Here is a 22,258-nt window from a genome sequence, read left to right on the forward strand (position 1 = left end):
GCTCACCAGAGAATCGAACCACTGACTTGCTATGTCTATATTTATTAATCCAACCCCCTGTTACCAACTTCTCAACCGGAAGTTAAAATGTAAATACCTCTCACCAAGAGAATAATTTGTAGATAACGAAAATTATGACATATATAGATTCTTTGCTTTAATGTGTCTCTGAATCCCTCAATAGCCAATTCTTGCTGCTACTCCAGAACACTTAAGAAAACAGAGGAAGGCCTAAAGGGAAATTAACATTCCTTCAGAATGAGGCAACTGCAAGCACAGAATGTTTATTTTTTACATTGCAATTCTCCTACCAGTTCTAAGACCACCCGTAAAATATTTAAATTTAGATTTAAAATATTTATGGATTGTTTAGTCTACATTCTTACTGTTCCTCCTCCCCTTTAGCCTGTTATAACAATGCTATTATTCTTATTTAATCAAAAACACACAGAACTTGCAATTAAACACTTCTTTAAGCCTCTGGTTAAAAAACACATGTAGTACCACAGAAGGGCCAGCTAGTGGCAGCATTGTGTCAAAAAAGATCTCCAAACACTGTTACTACCACATGTGCTGTATACTACTTTGACTTAAAAACAGCTCAGAAAAACAAACTGCAATGAAAATGTGTCCACGCTTTAGAGAAGAATCTGCGCTTCGTTAAAGATTTAGAGAAATAACGTAAACGATAAATGACTTGCCCGATGTGCCAGGTTCGCTGGCTACCATCACTATCTCCGAAAGCACCTTAAGTCGGCCCAATGTTTTTAAATCTCAGAAACATTTCACAGACAGAAAGGATAACTGTGGGTCTAAAGGTTTTGTTCTCCTCTTAATGCAAGTGCATAAATTCTCTTAATGGTAATGAGTTACATGCAAGCACTGGGGGAAAGCAAAGCTTACCAGCCAGTAACTGCAGTTCTTTGGAAGAGCTGCCTCTGCATATTCCCAGGTGGGGAAATGTGCTCTCCCAGCACTGCAAACCTTTAGAAACTCTAGGAAAGCAGTGCTTCCTGTGTCCTCACCACCACGCCTCATAACACCGAAAGCTCAGAGTGGAGGTCACAAGAGGCCACACAGTCTCTAACCACCTCAGTTCCTTGCACTAAACTCCAACGTCCTGCAGAGAGTAGAACTCCCAGGATAAAAGGGAAGGTGCAAGGGGAGCATGAAGATGCAGACGCAACGCTCTCAAAGAACGAGACTACAACGTCCTTGAGGCGACCTCTTCATGTTCCCATTTGTAGGGTCTAGCAAGCGCCACAACTCCCAGGAAGGAGGCATGAGGATTTTCAATTAAACAAAGATTGCAAAACTGCTCTCCCAAACCAAACCTCCACTGCAGATGCCCAGTCAAGAGAAGAGTGCTGAGTAAATATGAGAAAAGAGCTTCAGGTAGAAGGCCTACAGATTTCTACAATGATAATGTTATGATGGCAGGCTCTCAAGGCCATCTTAGCCCTGGCAGAGTGAGCTCTAACAACCTGAGATACTGACACCATAGAAAATGCATAATGTCTCAGTGCACCACCTACTCTGGTTAGGCATGAACTGATTGCGGAAGCAAACTCTTCTGATGATTTCCAAAATACCTTAGTACAATCCAAAATCAAAACTCACAGTCCTCTGAATATCTAGGATAGGTAGGCTAGTTTCCCACGGGTAAGAAGGTAGTTTGGGGAGATTAGTGGTCCGCTTTGAGTGGAACACTAGATGCTACTTTAGGTAAAAAAATTTGGATGGAATAAAGGAGAACCTTCTCCTCTATGGAAGACCATGAATGTGTTTGCAGAGGGAGAGAATAGCCACCAAAGCCCACAACTCACTTTTCTTGCAGATCTAACTGATTAAAAATGCTGTTGTGAAAGAGGCAGAAGACAGAGCATTCAAAAGGTGCCTCCATTAACTGTGTCTCAGCCCCAATGAGATCTCACGTGGAACAGGTTTTCTGACTGGTGGAGATATTAAACAGTCCTTTGAAGGATTCTGCAACAGTCGGATGGCTGACGATTTTACAGTTGTCATTTGGTGGTAATGCAGGTAAGTGCTCTTTGATTGAGGACAAGGACAGGCTGAAACAAGATACCTTGGGAATAACATGTAGTTCAAAATCAATTAAACGAGGGCAGAAAATGGAGACAGGCTATTTGCTGCCCACAGAGAAAACTGTTTCCATCTGGGGGAAACAACACTTCAGCATGAAAGCTTTTCTTGGAATTCAGCAAGACAATCCACACTATTGCAGAACATGCTAAATCATAAATAGTGTCTCACGAGCCAAGCTATGAGGTGAAAAGACTGCAGATTGAGAAGTAGAATGGATTAGAACTCAGACTATCTAGTGATGGTACTCGTGAGAGCCAGGAGTTCCAAGTATTACTCTCATCTAGCCCAAGCTGGAATGATAAGAATGAACGAGGCCCCTTGTCCTGTCTAATCACCAAAATAAGTAATGGAATCAGTGGGAAAGTATTTAACAGATCTATGCTCTAGTCCAACAGACACAAATTTGTCATCAGGTTTCTGTCCATCTTTCCTCTGGAGCAAAACAGAAGACACTGTACTTCTGTTTCCTTGAGAGATCTATGGAAAGACATCTTCGCCTACTGGACAAGATGATCCAACTGCTTCACAGACTGCTCCCGCTCAAGTAGTCTGCAACTTAACTTGCCCAAGGAGCTGCTTTCTTTGCCAGCAAGGCGGAAGAGCCACAGGATTAGTTCAATGAGTCAGACAAGTGTCAGAGGACCATCTCCTCCCAACACAATGAATATCAGAGAATCCCCTGTTTGTTAAGAGAGTTCTGATGTTGTGTCATCCATCACCATTTGTACTATGTGGTCTCTGAATAAAGATAAAGCAGATGTGAAAGCCTGTCATAGGGCCCACAGCTCTAGAACTTGATAAGGAATTTGGCTGCTTATGGATTCCAGACACCACATTCTCACTTATGAGTGAGTACGCAGCCTAGAATGGAGACATCTAGGATGGCTTCTGATGGAGAAGACTCCTGTCAGTACACTGTCCTTTAGTCCCCAACAAAGACAATAATGAAGGTGCCTTCGTGTCTCCTATGTTCAGAGCACAATTTATTGCCAGCCCATGAGATCCAAAAAAACCTCACTCCTGAGGGTTTGCCTTCAAGACGGTCATGGCATGGCAAGTATTGAAAAACCCTTCAGCGGAAGAACTCAGATGCAAGGGTATCAGTAAAGATTTTCTTCAGGCTATCTATGACCTAAGTAGTGGCCCAGGGATTCCCTCTAGGTCTTGACAAGTGCAAGCATAAATCAGCTAATTGTCCAAGTATGCATACACACACATTCTCTGGTGCCCAAGGAATGCTGCCACCTGGCAAAACCCTTCGTGAGCACTGCCCAGAAGCTAATTCCTTTGTCACAACAGCTACCAGGTAAGCCTCTAATGCCACCCTGGAGAGTGCAGAAGCCAATTCTGACAGCCCCTGGAACAGGGAGTCCTAATCAGGAGTTACATCCTCCAGATCTGAAGGAGAACCACCACTGGATCACACCAGCATAGAACTGGAACTTAGCTAATGACAGAAGTGAGTCAGCCTGGAGAGAACCACATCACCAGAGATGGAGAGCTTGACAGAGTTCTACAGACACCTAAACAAATACTTTGACTTAGTTTTTAAATGAGGCTAAGGGGCAGTGGCAGGATGGCTAATGACAACAAGGATATGGAGACAGAAATTACCACATCCGAGGAGGAAGTCAAACTCAAACAGCTTAATGGGACTAAATTGGGGGGCCTGGATAATCTCTATCCTAGAATATTAAAGGAACTGGCACATGAAATTGCAAGCCCAATAGCAAGGAGATCGTAAACCTGTAGATTGTACCCTATGACTGGAGAATTACAAATATAGTTCCTAGTTTTAAGGGGGAAAAATGTGATCCAGGAAATTTGACCTCAATTGTATGCTAGGTCCTGGAACAAATTTTGAAAGAGAAAGTAGTTAAGGATATAGAGGTGAATGGTAACTGGGATAAAATACAACATGGTTTCACAAAAGGTAGATCGTGCCACGCCAGCCTGAAATCCTTTTGAGAATTTTTCTAGACAAAGGAAATGCAGCAGATCTAATTTACCTGGATTTCAGCAAGGCATCTGATACAGTTCCACACTGGAAATTATTAGTAAATCAGAGAAGATGGGGATTAATATGACAATTGAAAGGTGGATAAGAAACTGGTTAATAAAGAGGTGACTACAATGGGTCATACTGAAAAAAACTGTCAGGCTGGAGGGAGGTTACTAGTGGAGTGCCTCAGGGATTAGTCTTGTGAACAATTTTATTTAACATTTGTATTACTGACCCTGGCACAAAAAGTGAGAGTGTGCTAATAAAATTTGCAGATGACACAAGGTTAGTAAATAGCCAATACTGAGGAGGACAGGATCATCATACAAGAAAATCTGGATGACTTTGTAAACTAGAGTAATAGAAATGGGATGAAATTTAATAGTGCAAAGTTATGCATTTAGGATTAACAACAAGAATTTTTGCTATAAGCTGGGGACATCTCAGTTGGAAGTGACAGAGGAGGAGAAAGATCTGGCTGTATTGGTTGATCACAGGATGACTATGAGCTGTCACTGTGATGCAGCCGTGAAAAAGGCGAATGCAGTCCTAGGACGCATCAGGCAAGGGATTTCCAGTAGAGACAGTGTAGTGTTAGTACCATTATAAAAGGCACTGGTGAGACTTCATCTGGAATACTGTGTGCAATTCTGGTCTCCCATGTTTAAGAAAGTATCAGAGGGTAGCCATGTTAGTCTATATGCACAAAAACAACAAGGAGTCCGGTGGTACCTTAAAGACTAACAGATTTATTTGGGCATAAGCTTTCATTGGAAAAAAAAACCACTTCTTCAGATGCATGTTTGTCATAACTAGAAAGGGAAGGGTAACAACCCTCCTGTAGACAATACTATAAAATCCCTCCTGGCCAGAGGCGCCAAAATCCTTTTACCTATAAAGGGTTAAGAAGCTCAGGTAACCTGGCTGACACCTGACCCAAAGGACCAATAAGGGGACAAGATACTTTAAAATCTTGGGGGGTGGGGAAGGAGGCTTTTGTTTGTGTGCTCTTTATTTTGGGGGGGGGTGTTCGCTCTTGGGACTAAGAGGGACCGGATATCAATCCAGGTTCTCCAAATCTTTCTGCACAAGTCTCTCATATTTCAAACTTGTAAGTAACAGCCAGGCAAGGCGCGTTAGTTTTATCTTTGTTTTCTCAACTTGTAAATGTTCCTTTTGCTAGAGGGTTTACCTCTGTTTGCTGTAACTTTGAACCTAAAGCTAGAGGGAGTTCCTCTGGGCTCTTTGAATATGATTATCCTGTAAAGTTATTTTCCATCCTGATTTTACAGAGATGAAGTTTAACTTTTCTTTTAATAAAATTCTTCTTTTAAGAACCTGATTAATTTTTCAGTGTTTTAAGATCCAAGCATTTGGACCTGTGTTCACCAGGACTAATTGGTGAGGGGATTACCCAGCCTTCCCAGGGAAAGGGGTGTAGGGGTTTGGGGGGAATATTTCTCAAGCCTACCCAGGGTGTAAGGGTTTGGGGGGATATTTTGGGGGAAGACGAACTCCAAGTTGTCCTTTCCCTGTTTCTTGTTAAAGCACTTGGTGGTGGCAGAGAACCTGGTTTTAACCTAAGCTGGTAAAAAAAAGCTTAGGGGGCTTTCATGTGGGTCCCCACATCTGTACCCTAGAGTTCAGAGTGGGGAAGGAACGTTAACAATGTTTAAGAAAGATTCATTCAAACTGGAACCTCTGCCATGGACCTCCTGTACAACCATAGGCAGATTACTTAGGCCTGGTCTACACTAGGCGTTTAAATCGGTTTTAGGAGCGTAAAACCGATTTAACGCCAAAACCGTCCACACTAGGAGGCACCTTATATCGATTTTAATGGCTCTTTAAACCGGTTTCTGTACTCCTCCCTAACGAGAGGAGTAACGCTAGTATCGGTATTAACATATCGGATTAGGGTTAGTGTGGACGCTGATCGACGGTATTGGCCTCCGGGAGCTATCCCACAGTGCACCAGTGACCGCTCTGGACCGCAATCTGAACTCGGATGCAGTGGTCAGGTAAACAGGAAAAGCCCCGCGAACTTTTGAATATTTCCTGTTTGCCCAGCGTGGAGCTCCGATCAGCACGGGTGGCGATGCAGTCCGAAATCAAAATAAAAAAAAGAGCTCCCGCATGGACCATGCGGATGTGATCGCTGTAAGGGCAGGCAAATCCGTTCTATCCGTTCTATCAGCGCTCCGTTACAGAAGATGAAATTCAGAATCCTTTTTTAAAAATCTCCAGACAGACGCCATAGCAGGGACTCAGCGCACTGCAGCGTGACAAGCGTAACGGAAAGCCAAAGAATCAAATGGATGCGCATGGACTGGAGGACTGAAGCTATCCCACAGTTCCTGCAGCCTCCTAAAATTATTTGCATTCTTGGCTGAGCTCCAAATGCTTCTAGGGTCAAACACAGTGCCCGCGGGTCAGGGCATAGCTTGGCAATCTACTCACCCACCCCCCACCCACCCCCAGAAGCGAAAGGTAAAACAATCCTCTGACTCTTTTACATGTCACCCTATCTTTACTGAATGCTGCAGATAGACGCGATAGTGCAGCACTCAACACCAACATCCTTGCTCCCCCCCCCCCCCGCCATGGGCGGCTGATGGTACAAAAGGATGGAAATCCATCCTCATCATCAGCATAAGCTGATCGTACAAAATGATGGAAATCCATCCTCATCATCAGCCTCAGCTGATGGTACAAAAGGACTGGTAACCGTCCTCGTCATCAGCCTATTGGCCCTAATTTTTTCTGGTGGATGGATGGTGCAATATGGCTGGTAACCATCCTCATCATAGCAACAGGGGGCTGAGCTCCATCAGCCCCCACCCTTCATGTGTAAAGAAAAGATTCAGTTGCCCCTGGACTAGCAGTGGGATGCTGGGCTTCTCTCCTACACACTGCTTAATGTCCTGTCTGGACTATCATAGCAGCTGGAGGCTGCCTTCCACTCATTTCTCACTAACAAGTCAGTGTGTCTTATTCCTGCATTCTTTATTAATTCATCACACAAGTGGGGGGACAATGCTACGGTAGCCAAGAAAGGCTGGGGGAAGAACGGAATCAACAGGTGGGGTTGTTACAGGAGCACCCCCTGTGAATAGCATACAGATAATAATTTCTGCGGGCTCTGACACAGAGCAGGTGGTTCTCTAGCACACTTGCCTATATTAGGCAGCACTGATTCTATTTTTAGATACCAAAAAGGAGGGATTGACTCAGGGAGTCATTCCCAATTTTTGCTTTTGCGCCCCTGGCTGATCAGCCAGGGGCACTTATGACAGCAGCCAATGGTACAAAACGATGGAAGGTGCAATATGGCTAGTAACCACTCTTGGCTTTTGCGCCCCTGGCTGATTGACCAGGGGCACTAGCAGCAAATGGTACAAAAGGACTGGTAGCCATGATCATCCTCAGTTCCAATTTATGGAAGGGTTTGGATGGTGCAATATGGCTAGTAACCATCTCTGCTGTCATGCAAAAGCAAAAGCATGCTTCTGTGTAGCGCTGCTGAATCGCCTCTGTGAGCGGCATCTAGTACACATACGGTGAGAGTCACAAACGGCAAAAAAAGCTCCATGATTGCCATGCTATGGCATCTGCCAGGGCAATCCAGGGGAAAAAGGCGCGAAATGCTTGTCTGCCGTTGCTTTCCCAGACGAAGGAGTGACTGACGACATTTACCCAGAACCACCCGCGACAATGATTTTTGCCCCATCAGGCACTGGGATCTCAACCCGGAAGTTCCAAGGGGCGGGGGAGGCTGCGGGAACTATGGGATAGCTAGGGAATAGCTACCCACAGTGCAACGCTCCAGAAATCGACGCTAGCCACGGACCATGGACGCACACCACCGATTTAATGTGCTTAGTATGGCCGCGCTCCACCCGATTTTATAAATTCTGTTTTACAAAACCGGTTTATGCAAATTCGGAATAATCCCGTAGTGTAGACGTACCCTTAATGTCTCTCTGTCCCTCAGTTCTCTGATCCATAAAATAGAGTCGATAGTACTTACTTCTCTAGCAGGGGTATGGAGGGTTAATTCATTAATATTTATAAAGAACCCCAAGATCCTTGGATGCAGCATTGGACACGGGTCACTTGCATGTTTAAACTAGTGTAAATGGTGGATTCTGTGTAATGTGAAGTCTTTAAATCATGATTCGAGGATGTCAGTAACTCAGCCAGAGGTTACAGGTCTATTACAGGAGTGGATGGGCGAGGTTCTGTGGCCTGCAATGTGCAGGAGGGCAGACCAGATTATTATAATAGCCCCTTCTGACCTTAAAGTCTATGAGAAGGTGCTGTTAGAAGGTTAAAGTACAATATAAATATACCTTATTTTAAGGCATGTTGCTCGTTGTCTGTTATTTTGGTAGGAAAAAAGTTACTTTTCAGTAAATCCATGGTTTCATGTAAAGCCTTATTCCCGCTGCTCACAGTCTGCTCACTCCCTGGGTTCATCTTACTTCACCTTCTAATTTGAAAATGACTAGCAGCAGAACTAAGCAAATGGTAGAGATTTGGGTAGAGACGGGGGGAGGGAGAAATCCCCATTTAGACAGCAATTAATTTTGGCAGTCTTTTTACCCATAGAAAGCCAGAAGTCTTAAATATTTGGCTTCATACTGAGTGCCTGTGGCAACCCTAACAGTAACACGAGCTAGCAGATATTCCAGTTCTGTTTAAACTGGAAAATACTTGCCAATACCCATCTACTGGTGTTATTTTCACCCCAGGCCCACTGATCTCTCTTTTATTTTTAGGTTTTATTTTTTCCCTACAATCCACACCTCCAAATTTAATAAAACAAATGTTCGTCTGCATCGCATCCCCTTGCCAGTTTCACACGACTCATCAATTTCAACAAAAAGTGGCACAGAGATCCAGGTCAGCAAGAATTACGCACAGGAGGTAGCAATCTCCAACCTCTTTGATGCAGCATTTGAAGAGACTCTGGAAAAGGTGAACTGACTCAGTGGGCTTGATTTAAAGAAAAAAAGTAACCCCCTAAACTGAAAGCCTTGATTGTAGCTTTTAATTTTTCTTGTTGTTGGCTTTGCAATATTAATAAAAAGGGAAAATACTTCACAGTGGGGGGGAGGGTGCAACTGTGGGCTGAGTAGCAAGATTCATTTAGATTTCCCTTTTACACAAAGGCACCTAACAGAGTTTACATGGTAGTGGCCTGAACTCAGAATATATTTGCCACGTTGCCTTAGCCACGTACCTATGAAATACTTGGAAATGAATCCAACAAAGGAGCCCACCTGTTACAAAATTAGAAGACCACTATACTGCCAAGTTAACTGAACAGTGCAGAGCCTGTATTTCAGACAGACAGTGTAACATGTGAGGAAACATTCTCTTAAAATAAATAAATGAGTCATTTAAACATGCATTTCTTGGGCTGACGGCATGGGGCTTCTAATTAATGCACAATGAGGTTAATCAAGCTGATCTCAATGAATCTCACCTTTTTATTGAGGGGAGTAACCCAGACTTAAAAATCAAAATTATGTTAACAATTAAACTTTTAAAATTAGTTAGAGGAAGGAATGATGCCTACCAAAGGAGAGCACAATCATGAACACAGGTTATTGTGGGGTTATCCACTTAAAGTAAATATTAAATATTGTTTTACTTTAAAAAAAAAACAAAAAAAAACAACGGTGTCTTCAAAGGATACTGCTAGGGTTAATTGAACAAAAAGTTGCCCTAGCCTGAACCCTGCCACTCGATTTCAGGAACAGTACTGACTGCTTTAGATTGATAGTTCCAATTATAGTCCTGAAGAGGCAAATAAGAGGGGGGGGGGGAAATTAGAGGGGTTTTATAACATAGGGGGAAAAAAAAGTTTTTCTTCTCTGTTTTTATCCTTTCTATGAAGCTCAGAGGCACAAATAATACATTTTTGAACTTTGCAACTGGGGTGGGGAAGAAGGTGGTATTAACTATTTGGTTGCATAAACAGAGTTTCAAAGTTCTGTGGCTAATCACATTTGCAGACATCTTTTGGGGTATGGAAACAAAGCACCAATTTCCTGTGCTTTGCACCCCTAAAAGGAAAATTACCGCAGTAAAACGGGCACTTGAAATGCAATTTAAAAGAAAGAACAGGGTAGAAACTCTGCCAGCTGACTAACCCGTCAGCCAGACGAGAACTGAATGTACAGACACCATGTTTCAAAATGGATGGGGAAAATTTACTCCAAAATGCTGACTTGTTCCTTCTTCTGCATCATGCAGTGCACCTATATGGCAGGACAAGGGCTGCAAGCAGAATGCAGAAACAACAAAACACATTGTTATTTACAATCGAGATGTGCAAATAACTAGTTATATATAAATCCCTAGACAAATGATGCAACTAAAAATATGCTGACATACTAATTTGCTGCAATCTTTGTTCCACCAATATCAGAAAGTATTTTTCAAATCAGAGCTACCCTTTAAGGTCTCTTGTTACAGTGATTGCGCTTTTTGTCCAATTAATTTAAAAGCATAATCTTGAAAATTGTTCTGAATGTCTACTCTCCAATTTTTTTTTAAATCTGATCTTCCAATCTCACTGAAAATATAAAATGTCTATGAGAATCTTGTTCCTTACAATTATATCAGTCTTTGCAACAAAATTCCTAGACATACTGTACTGCATGCCAAGTTTCCAAGTCAAACTATAGTCAGTTACAGAGTAGATTGTACCACGATGTCTCAAGATGCCAAATTTTGTGACAGCCTTTTTTTTTTTTTTTTAGGAAGCATGTGCACACACCAGAACAAACGTCCTCTTGTTAACGAAGTGTTACATAGATCTTTTAAAGACATTCATACGAAAGCTACAGACAGGCAGATATTTATGAAATTCAGAACTAGCACGCATCCTGAGAATGGCAACTGTTTTTAAGTTTCGTTTTATTGAATTTAGAAGGTTCTCTTTGCCCTTTAGCTTCTCTCTTTCACTATATAAAAATTGTATCAACTACTGCTGGAATATTTCAAAATACAAGAGCATGTAGGTTTTTCCAACCACAGATACCAAAAATAAAGACTATACCTTGCTTGTAAATAAAACATGTTACTGTTAACAACCAGTTTGCAACACAAACACTTAATCCATTTCCATGTGAAATAAATTATCCCTTTATTCTGGAGTATGAACTACAATTCTAAATAGTCTATAAAAGTGGCACAAGTATCTTTTGGGTTCAATTAAATTCATTTTACAAATCAAAAATAGCGAGCCTCTTTTTTAACATAGATGTTTTTTAAAACCTAGCTATTCCACATTAATATTCAAATCTCTTGTAAAGCTTTCACAGGGTCAGAATATCTTCCCAGGGTTATGATTAACAAATTGTGCAAATGGTCACAGATGTCCCACAGATCCTCTCCAAGTGGTTTAAGCAGTTTCTCTCATTACTTGCCCTATTTAGTTACTATGTTAAATCACAAGTAGCTTTGGAAGCAATATACAGCACATTGGAGATGACAGATGGACATGCTGGATTCAGTGAGCAGTAGCTATTTCAAAGCAGCAAACTGGAAGGTGGAAAACAAGGAAAAGAAAAATCTCTCCCTCCTTTAAAATTCCTATTCAGAACTGAAATCCTTTACACCAAAAGATCAACTGATAAATTCTAGAGTAAGAGATGTCAACACATTAACTTAGATGTTTAAAAATAAGCTCCCCCTTTAAAAGAAACACTTGACATGCTGCAATGTGCAGACGCTCTGACCCACAAAGCTAGTTTTTAAATTGACATTATCTTTTATTATTGTGGATTATTTGCATGTATTAACAATCTTTTGGACAATGTTTGTCTCCGAAAAGGGATCATTTTTTGTTCCAGGAAACAGTTCCAATTATGCTTAACAACACAGAACAGACCTGTCTTTAATCAAGGGGCAGTAGATTTTGCTTGCTTCACTGATTGATTTTTTTTTTTCCTGCGTGTAGAATTGCTACCAACATTTTCTCTCCTGGTGTAGGAGAAATTACTTCAGTACTTGCTTATTTTCAAATGAAAACCAGGAATACTTTTATTAACCCTCTGGAAAAAAATCAAAGTCAGAAGGTGAAGAGATTGTGGCAGGCATGTATTTTCTTCCTGTTTTAGGCTGAAAGTGTTGGTTCCAGGCTTCCTCAAGGTCACCACCGCACCCTCTGGACAGCACTTTCTGTACTCTTGATTTCTTGACTAAATTATGAAAATACCAAACAGCTGTTTATAAACCAAAACCCCAGCTTGGCAACATAAAGGTCATCTTTAGAACTGAAACACGTACATTTTTAGAGAGTATTCAGCATATTTATTTAGAAATTAATATTGCTCACCATCAATTCTATATGAACATGAGTGATGATGCAAATTATTGCTAGTAAACACAGTAATATTGCCAAAAAAATTAGAGAGCTCAGGATTCAGCAAGGAAGACGGACATTAACGATATTAGTATGAGTGTTAAATATGGTGATATTTAATCTTCCCTGCACCTCAAATAAAGCAACTCAAGGAGGCTGCCTTTTGGCTCCTGTCCTCTTAACCTGAACCAACACAAAGACTGCAACCTTTAAACCTGTTAGTGTTATCTAATGACTGTTCCATCTACAAGAGCTTTTCTAATAGAAACATGCCTTGATGGCTTATCTCAGTGCACAAGCCAGGCCACAAAGAACCGTCGGCTTGATTGAGCACCGTAATGGAAGGCAGGAAATGAGAAGGCTTGGTTAAGCCGCGGATAATCGATCAGCGTATTCAGTGAAGTGTGAGCTGAGCTAGGAATAAGCTGCTTGGGGTATCAAATATTGCTGTTTCCAGAGTAAAGTCCTATTTCTGTGATCTATATAGGAGAAATAATAATTTATTGACAAAACAATATAGGATTTTTTCATGTCTCCCTCTTGACATTTTGTGATTGTTTACAGCAAAAAATTCTCTCTATCCCCGTCTCCCTATAACTTTAATAGATGAAACTGCTTCTGGAATTCATGAAGCCACTTCAGTATGGTGCAAATTAATTCATGGCCTTGTTTGTCGTTAACTCTTAAAAATCTATGAAATATTGTATTTGCCTCTTTCTCCCCCTCAAAATCCAAACCTTTATACTTCTCTACATCCAAACGCGCACACACCAATCTTTGGGAGCATGCTATTCCTAAAGATTACATAGTTAAAACACCATTTTTCTATCTACACATACAAGACATGGAGATTCCTTGGGGCACTGTCACGCTGCCCACAGTTTGGACTACGGGAATGTGAACAGCAGCATGCCCCAAAATCCTGCACTGTAATTCCCTTGGGTGGACGTGGTAGGCACAAACGTAAAGGTCCCTAGTAGTACTGTTTGAAGAGGACCTGGGAACCTTTAAGTTCTCGTCCACAGAGGAGAGTTACTGCACAGCACTTTGCTGCACACAGCAATTCATGCTCCCATAGTCCGAACTACGGGGCAATGTAGACATACCCTTAGTTTGATGAGAATTACACTAAGTGTAAAAATCCTACATCTGAATTTCTATAAGATTTAAACCACTGCTGTTCAGAGACACACGTGTATTATATATAAAGCGTGTGTTAGTTTGTGTAGAACTGGTTCTGGTTTAAATAATCATCAGAGGTGTACAAATCCCATACACTGCTTTGAAAAATGTCATCCTATAGACATGCGTGCACACACTATACAACTGATACTGTTATTGTTACTGTTGCCTTACGCCTACACATTTGAACGCATAAGGATTTCTCTTTATTTTGGGGTTACAAGGAGAATCAAAATCACTCTTAAAATGGGACTATGCTGCAATCTCAACTGCTCCCTCTCCATGACACACATACCCAACTCTTGCAGAGATGGAACTGGAACACTAGTTTTTAAGTTTCCAAGATACAGGCCTCTGCGACTTCAGATGAAGAAAGAGCTCTGTTGACCATTAGCTACAAAAAGACCCTCTTACTCATTTGACGCTACAGCCAGGTAATAAAACAAACAATACCTATCTCTTATGTAGCACTGCTTCTCAGTACAGCTACATGTACAATTACAGCTTATTTTCTTCAAATAGCACCATCTCAAGGAAATGTATTAATTCTATGGGAAATATGTAGGTATAAACAAGGAAGGGGAGATAAAAAGAAAATTTCAAATAAGTATTTTTTTAAATGACTAAAGCAAATAAACATTCATTTACCATTAAGGCAAAGGAGAACATATCTGCAAATGTTCAGGTCAAACCAGGTTTTCTAAGCAATAAAAAGATCTTTTTTTAATGGGCGCTGGGTGCAACCTTCGCTGCGAATAGGCTTCCACCTGTCCTTAAGGCAATGGTTACACTACAGAGCTTACAACGGCACAGCTGCATCCTGAAGTGCTACTACTGCAGCTGCTCTAAGGCAGTGGGAGAGAGCTCTCCCATTGACTTCATTACTCCAGTCCCTACGAATAAAGGTAGCTATATCAGAGAGAGACGTTCTCCCGCTAACATAGCACTATTCACACCGGCACTTAGGTCAGTATAATTTATGTTGCTCAGGAGGGTGGCTTATTCACACTCCCTGAGTAACAATGTATACTGACAATCTGTACTGTGCACACTACCTAACAGTCACACATCTCTACAGTGTCTGTCACTGAAGTATCACAAGGACCCTAGTCTAAAGCGGCATTATGCACTGATGTCAATTTCTCAGTGCAAATCATTCTCCCAAGACAAAATAAATCCTCCAGTCAGATACACCTTCTTGTTTAAAGCAAAAAGCTACTTCAGTTACCTTAAATCTTGCATCTCCTATAGACTTTTATTGTCTTTCTATTCTCTAACATGAAACAGCTAAGATTAGAGAGACCACATTAAAGAAGCTGCCCCTGCACCAAAGAACTTACAAGTGTTATACCTAAGAAAGTTGCATTAAATCAACAGTTCAGGGGCTCAAACTTCATCAGGAGGAGGTTCTTCTAAGGGACTGGAGCACTGGATTAGCTCAATGTATTTTGAGCCACCAACTACTCTCACACAGGGAGATAGGAAGCTCAGTATTTATTATTATTTATTTGTGTTATTGAAGCACCAAGGAATCCCAGTCATGAACAAAAAGTCCATTGTGAACGTGTTGAATATGTTAAAGTAATACTTATGAGACATCCAAGGTTAACTCCAAACAATTCACATCATGACAAAGAGAGAACTCTGCACTCCAAAGACAGTACAGCAAACTGTTTTATGAACACCAATCTCACAAACAACCAACTACATGGACCTCTTTTCCTCAGATGGGAAAAAACCGCATGTGAAAGTGGCGTTGATTCCTCATTCCAATGCCTTCAGTGCATCGGAAATCACTTTGCAGAGAGTTGAACAGTAAGAAGAAACTGATGCAGTGCACCATATTGCTACTTACGCACCGTACTTACTATAATTTTGAGGTGTTCAGTTTTATGAACTTTATCATTTTATTAACTCCTCAACCCCCAGACATAAAATAGGGATTCGACTGTATTCTAAAAGACAATCCTCTCCAATATACTATCAACGTAACACCAGGCACAAAGAGCTGGTTATTGTTGTGAGAACATATTCAGTCTTTAGCCACCCCCACACTGCTTGTTGCCATAAAAATGGGGTTGGTTAGTTTCAGAGCAGGGTTCTCTGTCTGTTTGGTTCCCAATGAACAGAAGAAGTGGGTGTGTGCCAGCGATTCCGCTCAACGTCAGGGGAAAGCTGGCATTGATTATGCAGAATATCAGCTTGTGCATATTGGTGGATCTAGGGACATAGGAGGGAAGGAGAACATAAAGAAGATTCCCAGAGAACATTTGTACAGCATATATACGTTCCCCTCCAGTGTACAACCCAAAATGACAACAATGTGCATTTGGAGTGAGACTGACCCTAAAAAAAAGTAAAACTGAGTAGGCCTAGTCTCATGGTCCAACCTTGAAAAAATGCTAAAAAGAAAAACAGCATAAACAGTGAACAATAAAATGGACTGTGAAAGTGTTATTAATTCTAACACACAATGCTGATAATAGAGGCAAAGGGTTTTTTTTAAATAAACTAGATTGTTTGGTCAGCGTTCCTTTAAGGTACAAAGCTATTCAAGCATCAAACGCATACTGCTGTATATAAAAACCAAATAGAGCAGGAGTGTTCCAAGAAAGGTGCTGTTTAGGTTACTGTTCCAGGTAAAACGGTATTTGCAGAACTGTACTGCATATTCTGCCATATGTGTAGAACTTGCATGTAAGTCACATGAAAACAAGTGCAGACTAGAGCTGATAAACCAAATTGGGGGGTGGGGGAGGAGGAGAAGGGACAGTCAAGCCAGCACTGCTTTCAATATACTTATAATCCGTTTATGGGTATTTTGAACTCAAAGTTCCATTATACAAATTCCAACTTCAAAAATAAACTTAGTTTGATTTAATCTTTCACCCAAAAAGAGGTTTGAAATTTGTATCCCATTTAGTTTTTTATTATTAGAAACCTACTTTATAATTAGGGCCTTTGCTAGGTTATTTAACACTGGCCAAATTGCCTATACAGCTTAACTGCCGTTTTGCAACAGACAAATGTTTAACCTAGAAGCAGGCAAAACAAATACATCTTCTAGATTTAGACTCCAGCCTTTAATCCCAGCACCACACCCTTTAATTACAAAGGGGGGGAAATTCGCTGCTTTTTTTTTTTTAGATGACCTTTACACTGTGACTAGAAGATAATTACTGTGTAGGTGCCTTGGCTGAATTATTTCCGAACCAACCGTAGTCACATATTAGTCCTGCCTCAGCGCAGGACGAGATGACCTCTTGAGGTCCCTTTTGGTATATCTACACAGCAAAGAAAAATCCACGGCTGGCCCGTGCCAGCCAACTCGGGCTTGCAGGGCTCTCAGGCTGTGGGGCTGTTTCACTGCTGTGTAGACTTCCGGGCTTGGGCTCAAACCCAAGCTCTCGGACCTTCCCACCCCGCAGGATCCCAGAACTTGGGCTTCAGCCCAAGCCTGGTAGTTTACACAGCAATGAAACCGCCTCACAGCCCAAGTGGGTTGGCACAGGCCAGCCGTGGGTTTTTCTTTGCTGTGTAGACATACCCTTTCAGGCCTACATTTCTAAGATGATAATCACATCGATCGGGAGAATGATATAGGAGAGCAAAAAGTCCTTCAAAGAATTTTGGTAGGATTTGCTTCTCTCCCAAAAAAGATAAAACCCTCACTTCCCTCCTTTTCATCTGGGGGCATCACAGTTACAAAGAGAACCTGAGAGCATTGTTATGTTTATATGACTCAGTACATCAAACACCAGGGGTTGTGTGTCTAGGTGCTTCCGATATGTAAGCAGTACATGCAACGCAAAGTTGTACACATCTTAATTCACATTTTCAAGGAGAAAACGACAGACATGACTTATAATATTTTAGGTAATTAAAATAAAATAGAAATCTCTTTTGTTAAACAGGAGTATTTTCCCTACAAACTTTCAGCTTTACTGGAAACACAGCCACTTACTAAGCCAAAATCTAGCAACGTGCCTGTTTTTGTACAAGTAAAAGATACCTAAGTATGCTGACATTCTCTAAACTTCAGTACAATTTTATATTACAAACCAAAGAGCTTAATTTTAGCCAAGAAAAAGAAACTATACTAAAAAAAATAAAACTGGCTTCCTTAATATAAAACTAGCAAACTGTTTCACAAAGGTCATGGGTCATTGCTTAGTATCTCATTTAATCCCATTGTGGTATCTTTCTGCTCTGCTTCCCTTTTATATTCTTTGAATTCCACTCTGCGGTTCATGGTGTCAGATGAGTCGCGCGGAAACATGCACTAACCACACTGTTACAGCATACAGCTATGCAGGAACAAACCTGTTTAATTATAGCTTTCAGTGCTAGAAAAAGCATATCTACTATTTTTTTAAAATACTTTTTGGCATCAAAATCTTAAGTGTACATTGAAAAATAGAGTGCTTTACCTAGAGGTCATTCATTTGTGGGAGAAAACAAGCAGTATTCTATAACATTATCCACTCTATTGCTACAAAGCCTTTTACCTCATACTCTTTTGTACTTCACGCTCAGTTAACACAGGGCAGATTTACACTACATTCACAGGGTGTGTCTGCAGCTCATATAGACATACCCAAGCTAGCTCAGGTACTGGTAGCAGTGAAGATGGAGCAACGCACACTTCAATGCAGGCTAGCCACCTAAGTAATTACCCAGGATCTTAGGCTGGCATGTACAGCCCACATTGAAGTACATGCTGCCATGGCCTCGTTAGTACCAGTATCCAAGCAAGCTAAATGAAAACTAAATCCAGTATGCTTACACAAACTTCTGTCACACCCTGCAACTCCAGTGAAGGCAAACCCACAGACTCCTAGAAAACCAGCGGGCTTCTCCAGTGTTTAAACCACCTGTGTTATATGGTGGTTTTAGTTTTTGTTTCTTAACATACACATAAATCACGTGAAAGAATGTAAATACACACACACACACACAAAATACATAAACACATAGGAGTCGCCATACCAACAGGGTTTTTTTCAGTCCAATATGCTATTTCTGACTGGTCAGAGTCAGATGCTTCAAAGAAAGATGCAAGATAATCATGTTATGAAATATCAGCCCAAAAGAGAAGTTTCTTCCAAATCTTTGTCAGTTAGTGGTTGATTTAATGAAGCAAAAGGTTTTTTTGTAAATTGTATATTTATGTAATCTTACCTAATGTAGCTGTGCATGTTGTCATTAGCTATATAATACCTAATCCTTTTGCAAATCCTATTATGTCTTGGCCTGAGTGATATCTAATGGCAATGAGTTTTACCCATTAATAATTTGTTATACTAAGAATATTTCCTTTTATCAGTTTTAAATTTGCTGCCTTTCAATCTCATAGAATGTGACCTTGCTCTGGTGTTATCAGACACACCTTTTTACCCTTTCTCATCAATATTCACTACTCGGTAACCTTAGGTGGGTCAGAGCATCTCTGTGCCTCAGTTTCTCCATCTGTAAAATGTGCCTGATACTCACCTCTTTTGTGAAGCGCTATACAAGAGCTAGGCAGTAATAACAATACCTACACTTCCCTTCACAAGTCGTTAATTTGAAATTTATGTATGTCGCCTCTTCTCTGAACAGTCCTAACCTTTTTGGTCTGTCTCCATACTGACTGTTTTCTATGCCTCTAATAGTTTCTCACTCATCTGTAAACCCCCCTATTTCCACTTTTTTTTTTAAATCCATGTCCAGAACTAAACACCGTGTTCCACACATGGGGGGAGGAATGAGTTATTTGATAGCATTTATAACATTTTCATTATTATTTTTTCGTTTCTTATCTTACGATTTATTTTTAATATAAACAATGACTGCACATTGAGCAGATGTTTTCACTGACCTATCCATAATGACACCCACTGAAGGCCATCTCAAACACTGGTGTTGATAAAATCTTTACACCACAAGATAACTCGTTTTCATATGCACGGGTACATGTATATGCACATGGTGTGCCATTCAATGCTATTATACAAAACATAAATTAAAGGAAAATATGTTGCTGAGAAGTCTCAGCCATTCTTCCGCCCAACGTCATAAAAGCTGCATATTAAAAAAAAAAGGGGCGGTGGACTCACTAATAAGGCTATAAAATAAAATCACTACTAAAGAAAGCAATAAGCACTATTTTAGATCACTGGATTTTTTGCTCATGTTTGGGTGCTTCCACAAACTCCACTTTGATTACAGATTATGCGTTTTTCACAGAAGTAAATTTGGCAGCAAGCTGCTGACAAAGTATTGATAGCTACCCTCCTTAAAACACTGCCTTATTAGCATTTCTATTGCTGCACTACACACGGTACGCATTGTAAATCAAATACACTCAATGTCAAGCACAATTCGCAAACAGTTACCTAACAACTAATGGTATTACAAATGCATTTAATTAATCATTGAATATATGCTCTGGTAATTGAATTCCATTAAGGTTTTTAAACTTTAAACCTTAAGAAAGGCAATACCAAAATGAAGATACCATTCAGAGTACTCCTGACATTGGTCATTAAATGTCATTTATGGGATACAGTTCACATCTAATTGCTCAGCACAACCAGCCACAACATCTATCACCTACGTTAAAAGCAGCATAGCTTAGCAGTGGAGCTGTTTGAAGCCATCATATATACTGTACAGTTTAAATAGATTTCTCGCCTTTTAAATATCAGGGAAATGTGGCCCCTTGAACATCTCACTACAGGATTTGCCCTTTTAACAAAGAGTTATAGGAGTTGCATGGATAAACAGTCAGAAGAGACTTCACTCTGTGAACCCAGGGCAGAGTCTAGGTGCCCACATGGCTGTTAAAATGCTACCTAGTAGACCAAGATATTTTATATAGCAGGAAAAAAATTAAGCTACCACTACTATGGTGGTCTACACTGGTGACAAACAGGCTTTAAAAAACAACACGTGCTGCTTATTCAAAAAGTTATGGTTTGAAGAAGTCAGATAACGCTCAATTTTCCACACTAGCCACCAATGCTCATGTTTCATGCATTACGGGGAGTTTGGAGCCTGGCTGATAAATAAGGTCATGTCATGACATTAATTAAAAACGCAACGTAAATAATTATTGTGATACAAATCAGAGCAATTGTGCAAGAAGATAGAGCGGCAGCCTTAAGCAACTTTAACAAGACAAAAGCACAGTCTCTGTAGTATGCTGTTGAGGGAATTTCTAAGACAGACAGTTGGGATCTGCTGCTACATCAGTAGCTAGCATTAGCAGCACGGGGCTTTATATTTACTCTTTGTATCTATATGTAAATCAATACTAAATAAATAAACCCGAAGCCAGGGTCCACAGGCTGCAATCTAATCTAAACCAATAGATTGGAAAGATGGCCTCCATTCATCTGGAAATAGCTAGATATTGAAAATGCTAAAACCAGAAATAACTACACTAGAGGACAAAATGGAGATGTTTACCTGGCATAAAAAGAAAGTGCTCAAAAAAAAGATGACTTGAAGGGGGAAGATGAAAGGAAAAAACATTTTCTCAAGAGGGTTGAACCCCTCAAGTCTTGAATGCCGCCGCCTTCTCCCCACACACATACGCACGCATGCATGTTGGAGCCATGCAGTTTAATGAACAGCCATTAATGTACACAAAACACAAGGATAGGCAGGAGTCCTGAGGGTCACCAAGATGTCTTTTTTTTTTTAATGTATTATCTATAGATAATGATCTGCACCATCACTCCCTCTAAAGCAGACCTCCCAACCTGCCCCTGGGTTTTGCAGCACTGTCCCACACTTTGACTCCCAAGCCTCCTGTCCTTGTTGAAAGACAGTTTGCCGCAGACCCCCCATGTGAGATAGCCTCCAAACCAAGTGGCACCGCGACCTGGCACAGGGGGTCGCAATGCCACTCAGGCTTGGCCCATCTACTCCATCTACAGAGGGGTGGACAAGCCAAATTTCAGTGGCATTGTGACCCCATGCACTAGGTCAAAACACCAATCAAATTTGGCCTCTCAGTTTCATCTGTGGAGGGGGCAAACCTGAGTGGTGCTGCGTTCTCCTTTAGCTCCATGGAATGGCGGGAGGTACGTTCTAAGGTGAGGCCATAGAAGCAGAGTGTCAATCCAGTCAGCCTGACACACAGGAATTAAATGAAGTCTGCATGAGGCCATGAGTCAAACAGCTTCAGCAGCCCAAGGGCGGTCAAGTGCTGGTGACTTTCAGTTACACCAACCTGACCGTGATTTAAACCAGTGACGTAGAAGAAAAATGCTCAGTGACCTATCACAAGTCCCATGAGCAATCCAGTCCTCCTATAACAGTTGTGTTAAGTTACTTAGCTACGAAAGACATTGGCAGAAAGGCTAATCTGTTCCAAACTCAAAATGTTGATTCAGAAACCACTCTATATTATTATTGCAGGTTTATACTTTTTTCATTGTTTTGCACATAAGAATTTATAATAACTAAGCAAACCAATTTTTAAAGACTTCTTCAAAGCATCAGGGCACCTAATTAAAAATTCTGTGTCCAACCATTATTAATAATTGTCGATTCTGGCAGAATATTTTAAACAAAGAAAAATACTATCTTACTACTTG

The 22,258-nt window shown here is 40.8% G+C and overlaps 1 protein-coding gene across 9 annotated transcripts in view; it reads right to left on the reverse strand.

The window, feature by feature from the left end:
* Positions 1-22,258, reverse strand: part of RERE (arginine-glutamic acid dipeptide repeats) — a 449,440-nt gene that overhangs the window by 233,226 nt on the left and 193,956 nt on the right. The gene's annotated exons all lie outside the window — the stretch shown is intronic.

Source organism: Mauremys mutica, chromosome 21 (genome assembly GCF_020497125.1).
Source record: "Mauremys mutica isolate MM-2020 ecotype Southern chromosome 21, ASM2049712v1, whole genome shotgun sequence".
NCBI lineage: Eukaryota > Metazoa > Chordata > Testudines > Geoemydidae > Mauremys > Mauremys mutica.